At 40.6% G+C, this 7,799-nt stretch overlaps 1 non-coding gene across 1 annotated transcript; it reads left to right on the forward strand.

Annotated features, from left to right (window-relative positions):
- Nucleotides 1-748: 748 nt before the first annotated feature.
- On the forward strand, nt 749-855 carry LOC141616395 (small nucleolar RNA R71). Its single transcript, XR_012530745.1, has one exon. It is a non-coding gene; the product is annotated as a small nucleolar RNA R71 (small nucleolar RNA).
- Nucleotides 856-7,799: the final 6,944 nt, after the last annotated feature.

Below are 7,799 nucleotides of genomic sequence, written 5' to 3' on the forward strand. Positions count from 1 at the left end.
GTGAGCTAGAATGTTGTTGATGGTGGTGTCTTTTGCTTGGCTATCTTTTTGCATTTGGGTGAAAAATTCTTGTTGATTCTTTTGCATTTGAAGGACCGCTTTTTGGACATCAAAACTTTGGTCATTGTGGTGATTGTATGGGTTTTGATTTTGGTAACCTTGGTTTTGATTGAAAAAGGGTCTTTGATTTTGATTTCTCATGGGTGGTGGAGTGTATGTTGTTTGAGGGTTTTGGACATTTTGGCTTTTGTATGAGAGATTTGGATGGAACTTGGTGTTTTCATTGTAAAAATTTGAATAAGGGGTACCGCTTTTGTAAGCTTCGAAAGCATTGACTTGCTCGGTTGTTCCCCTACATTCACTTGAGTCATGACCTAAGGTTCCACAATTCTCACATATCCCGCTTGGGATTGATGAGGATGCCGTCATGGCATTGACATGATGCTTTGATGATTTTGAGCTTTCCTCAAGTCTAGCCATAGCTTGTTCAAACTTCAAGTTGATTGTGTCAATGTGAGCACTAAGTTGAGCACCCAATTGAGTAACGGTGTCCACTTCATACTTTCCTCCTCTAGTAGCCTTGCGAGGCCTACTATATTGCGAATTATGGACCGCCATTTCCTCAATCTTGTTCCATGTTTGATTGTCATTAACTTCGGTGAACATTCCATTTGATCCCATATTGAGAATGTTCCTTGAATCTTCATATAAACCATTCCAAAATTGTTGCACTAAAAACCATTCGCTAAGTCCATGGTGAGGACATGAGCGACAAATACCTTTGAACCGCTCCCAAGCTTCATACAAAGATTCTTCATCCCTTTGCTTAAAACCCGTAATTTGAGCTCTTAGCATATTGGTCTTTTCCGGTGGGTAGAATTTTTGGTAGAAAGCTGGAGCTAGCTTCTTCCAAGAATCTATTCCAAGGGTGGCCTTATCAAGGCCCTTCAACCATTGTTTTGCGGTGCCGATTAACGAAAAAGGAAATAAGACCCATCTTATTTGGTCTTGAGTCACGCCCGTTTGAGAGATAGCTTCACAATAATCACAAAATGTTTCCATATGAGAATGAGGGTCCTCACTAGGCATTCCCCCGAATTGGCTCCTCTCAACTAGTTGGATGAAGGCGGACTTGGCAATAAAGTTTCCGGTAAGATGTTGTGGGGTAGGAGTACCATTTGGTAGATCCTCCTCGGTGGGTATAGAGTGTGACGAGAATTTAGGCATTGTAGGTGGATTTTGTGTGGTATTGTTTAATGGGTTCTCTTCTCCTTCTATTGCGAAAGGATTGACAAACTCACTAGTGGGTTGAACAACTTCACCAACACCTCCCAAATTCCTCCTAACAAGTCTCCTATTATTCGTCAAGGTTCTTTCGATTTCACGGTCAAAAGGTAACAAATCTCTTTGTATCCTTCTAGACATGCAAAATATCAAACAACTCAAAAACAATTAGAACAAACCTTGAGGAGTTTTACTTCCCCAAGGTGAAAAAGACACAACTAAAAACAATAAAAGAAATCTTAAATCGATTAAACACCGTCCCCGGCAACGGCGCCATTTTTGATCGGAGCCATTTGGTGTTCACAATTAAGCATATGTGGTCGTTGGTCAATGGTCGATACAAAACACAATTTATACTTCACAAACAACTCTACAATTAGTAAAGAGGCAAGTAAAGGTCGGATCCCAAGGGACGGGTATTGAAATGAAGATTCTATTGTAACTAGCGGTGTCTAGGGGTGTCACAAATTGGGTTAATGTAGAAGGTTACTAAACTAAAATGGCAATGAAAATAAACTAACAAGGTAAATGAAATAAGGGTGTAAACAATTGATTAAAAGCACTAGGGTGTCATGGGTTCATAGGGGAATCATGGGAATCATGGGATATGATCATACAAACATGTTCTCAAATTATAAGCAAGCAATTATTGTTGTGATGGATTGAGTTGGGTTATATCTTACAATCCTAGGAAAGTTTGGGTCCCGGAGCCGAATCTCTTGGATTGTACAACACCTACAAGTCGACTTAATCTTCCCTACTTAACACATGCATGGTCTAACAAGACTCGAGTTGGGTTATGTCTTACAAGTCAAGTTGAAAGGGTAGAAGATGATAGTAAATGCAAGGATTCATAGGCTTAGCATTTCATCAAATATAACATGTGCATGCATTAAGATCAAAACAAGCAAGCAAATAAGATATGAAAGCATATTAATTTAAGCATGAATCATTCCCCATGTTGGTTTCCCCTAATCACCCATTAAACCCTAGCTAAGAGACTACTCACTCATTATCATATTGATCATGCTAGAAAGGTTGTCAATCATACTAACATAATAAAACATGATGAATAAATGAAAGTAATTAGCAATAATTAAAAAGGGATTAAGAGATTATACCTACTAATGATTCCAATAATAAAGCAAGAATAATAGAAGTACTTGAATCCTAGATTGAGAGGTTGTCAATCTCCCAATAATAACCCAAATAATCTTCAATTACCCAAAATAAAGTAAGAACAAGAGAGAGATTAAGGAACTAAAACTTGGATTAAAACTTGATTAATATTTGATTACAATATTGAAGAGAGATTTGATTGATATTAACTACACTAATTATTGATAAGAAGAACATGCTCCTCTAATTAGACTAATGGGGTATTTATAGTGAAAATTAGGGAGGATGCATTAGGGTTAACTAAGGGCTAAACTAGTAATTACACTTTTTAAGTTGAGCAAGGAGCCTCCGGGATTGTCCGAGAGAAGGGCTTCTTCATTTCGTAGCTTGAAGAACGAAACTGTCTGTGTTGTGATCCGTGCGGTGGGAGTCGGGACGGCCGGATCAGGGTGGACGATCCGAGCGGATCAAGGAACAAGACGCTCGGACTGGGCATGGGGAATCCGAGCGGATTCCTGGTGAGGACGCTCGGATTGGCGAGGACGGACGGATTCTCTACAATCCGTTCGGATTGTAGTTCAACAGCTTTCCTTCTTCTTTTTCTTCCCTTTTCTTCATGAATTCCTTGGGGATTTCCTTGGGGACTCAAGGATCCTTTTCTCAACAATGCTCTTCTACTATGCTATGTACAAAGGCCTTCTAGTCTTGTCTCTCCTTGATGCTTGGTCATTGAATATGATCAATTTAGCCTTGTTTTGCCATGAAAATGCAAGATTCTTACTCCTTTCCTACCAAGGGATCAAAATCTCAAAGAATATGCAAAACAAAGAACTAAAGATAAGAAATGACCCAAATAGGCACTAAAAAGCATGAAAACAAGGGTAATTCGGGGGCTAAATATGCGCCAATTATGGTCGCATCACTATTGATGATTCTTTTCCTGATGATACTTTAATTGCTGTTATATCGTCTATTGTTGACCAAGAACCTTGGTATGCAGATATAGCTAACTTCGTTGTCAGTGGCAAGCTACCGCCTGACCTTTCTCATCAGCAAAAGAAGCGTTTTCTGTATAACGCTAAGCAGTACTTCTGGGATGATCCTTACTTGTTTAAGGAATGTGCAGACGGTCTCTACAGACGGTGTATTCCGCAGTGGGAGACCAAAATAGTCCTGGAAGGCTGTCACTCCTCTTCATATGGTGGTCACCACGGTCCATCGCGCACCGTGGCTAAGGTACTTCATCTGGTTTTTCTTGGCCTTCTTTGTTTCCGACGCCAAGTCTTTTGTTTCAGCTTGTGATGCTTGCCAACGATCAGGGAACATCTCGAAGAGACATGAGATGCCACAAAACGGCATCCTAGAGGTTGAGGTTTTCGATGTCTGGGGCATCGATTTCCAAGGACCGTTCCCGTCCAGTAAAGGTAACAGGTACATTTTAGTAGCTGTAGACTATGTGTCAAAATGGGTTGAGGCAATTGCTTCACCTCATTGTGATGGTAAGACCGTGATAAAGATGTTCAAAAAGATCATATTCCCCCGTTTTGGTGTCCCTAGGGTCGTCATTAGTGATGGGGGATGCATTTTAAGGAAAAGAAACTCACTTCCATACTGTCTAGAGTTGGTGTCCAACACCGGCGTGGTTTGGGGTATCATCCCCAAACTAGTGGTCAGGTAGAGGTCTCTAATCGTGAGCTGAAAGAGATCTTGTCTAAAGTAGTTTCTAAATCACGGAAAGACTGGAGTCTTAAGCTAGATGACACATTATGGGCTTATAGAACTGCCTTTAAGACACCAATTGGTGCATCACCTTATAGGTTAGTTTATGGGAAATCGTGTCACTTACCTGTTGAGCTGGAATGTAAGGCCTGGTGGGCAATCCGTGAGCTTAATTATGATCCTAAATTGTGTGGTCAGAATCGTCTTTTGCAGCTAGATGAATTAGACGAGTTTAGGCTTAATGCCTATGACAGCTCGCGCATTTACAAGGAAAAGACGAAGAGATGGCATGACAAGAGAATCCTACCTCAAGAGTTTCATGTGGGGCAGAAGGTGTTGCTGTTTAATACCCGGTTGAGACTATTTCCTGGCAAGCTGAAGTCCAGGTGGAGTGGTCCATACACGGTGACAGCTGTCACCAAATTTGGATCCGTGGAGCTTGAAGATTCCGAGGGTCATAGATTCAAGGTGAATGGCCAATATGTGAAGCATTACCATGAGGCGAGTGAAGCGGACAACCGCGTTGAAGTCTTGCGCTTCGACGAGCTCGACGCGCCAGTTACTTGATACCAGAAAAGGTCGTGCGGGACCTCTTAAACCATCGCTCTCCGGGAGGCAGCCTGGACAGTTTTATTTGTACTTTTGTTGAACTATTTGTTTTTCTTTAGCTTTACGTTGAACTTTAGACGCTGTTTATGAACCCCCTCTGTATTTTCCTTGCTTTTAATGCGTCTTTTGCAGGTTAAAGTACTCGATCGAATGATTGTGTGTTCGATCGAGCGCTTTCTGATGCAGCTGTTACTCGATCGAGGGATAACGTCCTCGATCGACCAGATCCAAACCCGTGCTAACTCGATCGAGTGATCCGTCATTCGATCGAGCTCTGCCAATACACCGGTTCACTCGATCGAGCTGTCCCAGGCGCTCGATCGAGTAGATATGACCTCCAGCTGCTGTTTTACGTCTATGAAGCCATTTATTGACTTTCTTTGACCTCCCATGTTCATGGTCGGTTTGGGGAGGTCCCTCCTTATGACGTTTTGTAAGTTTTCTGACTCCGTCTCTCTTTTTCCTTTCAGTTTGCATTTCTTTCCCTATTTTTAGTACAATGAGGACATTGTACGGTTTGGTTTGGGGAGGTATGCATCCATATCTGTGTCTGCATGTTTCATTGCATTTCTGCCTCCATATTTATTATTTTCGCATGCATCGTTGTTTGTTTCATAAATCCAAAATCCAAAAATGTTAAAAAAAAAAATTTTCATGTTTAATTTGAGTCGGAACGTTTGAACATTGACGCTACTTTGAACCCTTACTTGAGCCATGCATTTTCTTGACATTTAGTTGGCGTGACTATGTGCATAATCTACGAGTTTTTGTTTCTTCCTTATCTGAACGAATAGACTTGATTCATTATGTCGGCAGCTACATTACATTCTGAGGTTAGAGCTTTATAAACTGGTGACATTCATGACCGGTTTCATTTAGGATGTGAGTAGTACTCTCTCTAAGACATGTAACATCAATTTGCATAAGCATGAGTCTAGTCTTCTTAATACCTGTATGCATTCGGTTTGTGGATGGTGACACGTGTTAGGAGAGGCAGTCCCCCTTATTTCATTCTACCCATGAGCCTCACATAGCCAAATTGCCTTTTTGTCCTATCAACTACTTTCTATAATACTTCCTACCCTAGCTGAGCTAGTAACGAGTAGTTCCCTGGAATGTTTTATTTCAATATGGTTATTTTATCTGATTTCAGAAGATGGTGGAAAGATTGAAGGGAAAGAAAGAAAAAAAAAAGAAAAAAAAATGTTGAATTGAAAAAAAAAAGAGAACGAAAAGTGCGAAGAAAGAAAAATTGGAAAATGAAGAAAAAATTCAAAATGGAAAAAAGAATGAGAATTGCACAATGTTTCACACTCCCATGCTTTATTTATATTTTATGGGGAGTTGACGATTTTTTGGTGTTTTGTGAGTCTAGTGCATAATTTGGCACCGTTCATCTTGCTATTATGAGTACGAAGTTGGGATGCAGTCTATATTTGGATCCGTTGTTGCTAGCCTGGCTATTAACCCCACATATCCAAATTCGTTTTAGCCCCTTCTTACCCATTACCTCACTAACCTAAATGTAAGTCCTCGGCACGTGTCTTGGTCATTAGTATGGTTGGAATGCATATGTACGGTTATAGAGACTTTATTCATGTTAACTGCATGCATGTTCTTATAGGTCGAGTTAGGTGAGTGTCTTGCTTCTTCCTATCTTTCACACTTATACTCACCTTGTGCCTGATTTTGAGTGACGAGCGACCCGTGAGAGTCCGACACCTTTGAGTCTTGCAAGGTCGACGGTTCAGTAAGCTTGAAACATTAATTTAACTCGTTTGCACTTTTCAGTTGCCATTTTGTCATTTTGTTGCATTAAATTGGTTCTAGTGGATGATTTGTAGCTGATGCGTTGGTCCCGTTCCATTGTTCACCCTTAGTTGCATTCATATTTGCTTGGGGACAAGCAAAGGTTTGGTTTGGGGAGATTTGATGCGTGTCTTTTATATAAGGTTTTCACCTCATTTTTACACGCATTTCTATGCTTTTTATGTAGCATCTGGCTACAAATGCCCCCGAATATTCTACTTTGGTCCGTTTATTGTAATTTGCAGGAATTGACTGAAGAGAAGCTAAATCGAGCCTTAACTGTCCCAATTGCATGAATTCATGGAAAGAAGGAGCTAGAGCTTGGAAATCTAACATTTGGAAGACGTATGAGCTGAGTTTGGAAAGCAATTCAAGTCCTAACATGCCCATATAGCTCGATCGAGTGGTCTACTGTTCGATCGAATGCTCTACACACTCAAGATTGGTCGATCGACCAGTTTAAGGAGTCGATCGAGGAAGTCCTGCAAGCAGTGCTCGATCGAGAGGTTGTTCTAACTCGATCGAGTGATTTGCGTTCGATCGAGTAATCTTTCTACTCGATCGAGGGGTTTCGTGTGCTTTTAGCTTATTTCCGCCTAATCTTTTATGGGCTTTGTAATTAGTCCATAGATTAGGTTTAAGACGATTTTCTAGTATAAGACTGAGGGGGACATCACGTTACTCCTATGACCTCACCACGTACATTTCGACTGCTACTTCGGTCACTGTTCTTTGGATTTCTATTCTCTACTTTGCTACTCGGATTCGGTATTATCAATCTAGTTTAATTCTTAATCGTATTTACTGCTTTTAAATCCTTTTTCTCTTTGCTTTATAATCGTTCAATCAGTCTCTTAATAGTTTGTTCATCATGCTTAGTTTTAATTATTTGGTTATTGTAATTGTTAATCCGACGACTATGAGTAGCTAATTTCCCTTTGCTAAGACTATAGGGGATCCATAATTTGAAGGGAGAGTGATCGATTTACTAGGTTAATGCCAGTACCGTCTTTGTTGTTTAAGTGCTACAAATAATTGTAATTGCATAATTGAGTCGACGCAATTAGACCCTTATTCTTAGTGGACCTTGACCTGGACCGAAAGGTTGGAAGAGGCAGACTAGTGGCGAACAATAGAGTATTGCAGCGAGGGCGAAAGTTAAACTGTTTACACTTTAGGGTGAATTAAGGACCGAAAGGTGACGTTCGCTACCCCTTAGACCGTACTGCATTGACCTGGGATCTAGATTACTCGACCAG

This window comes from Silene latifolia, chromosome 11 (genome assembly GCF_048544455.1).
Source record: "Silene latifolia isolate original U9 population chromosome 11, ASM4854445v1, whole genome shotgun sequence".
NCBI lineage: Eukaryota > Viridiplantae > Streptophyta > Magnoliopsida > Caryophyllales > Caryophyllaceae > Silene > Silene latifolia.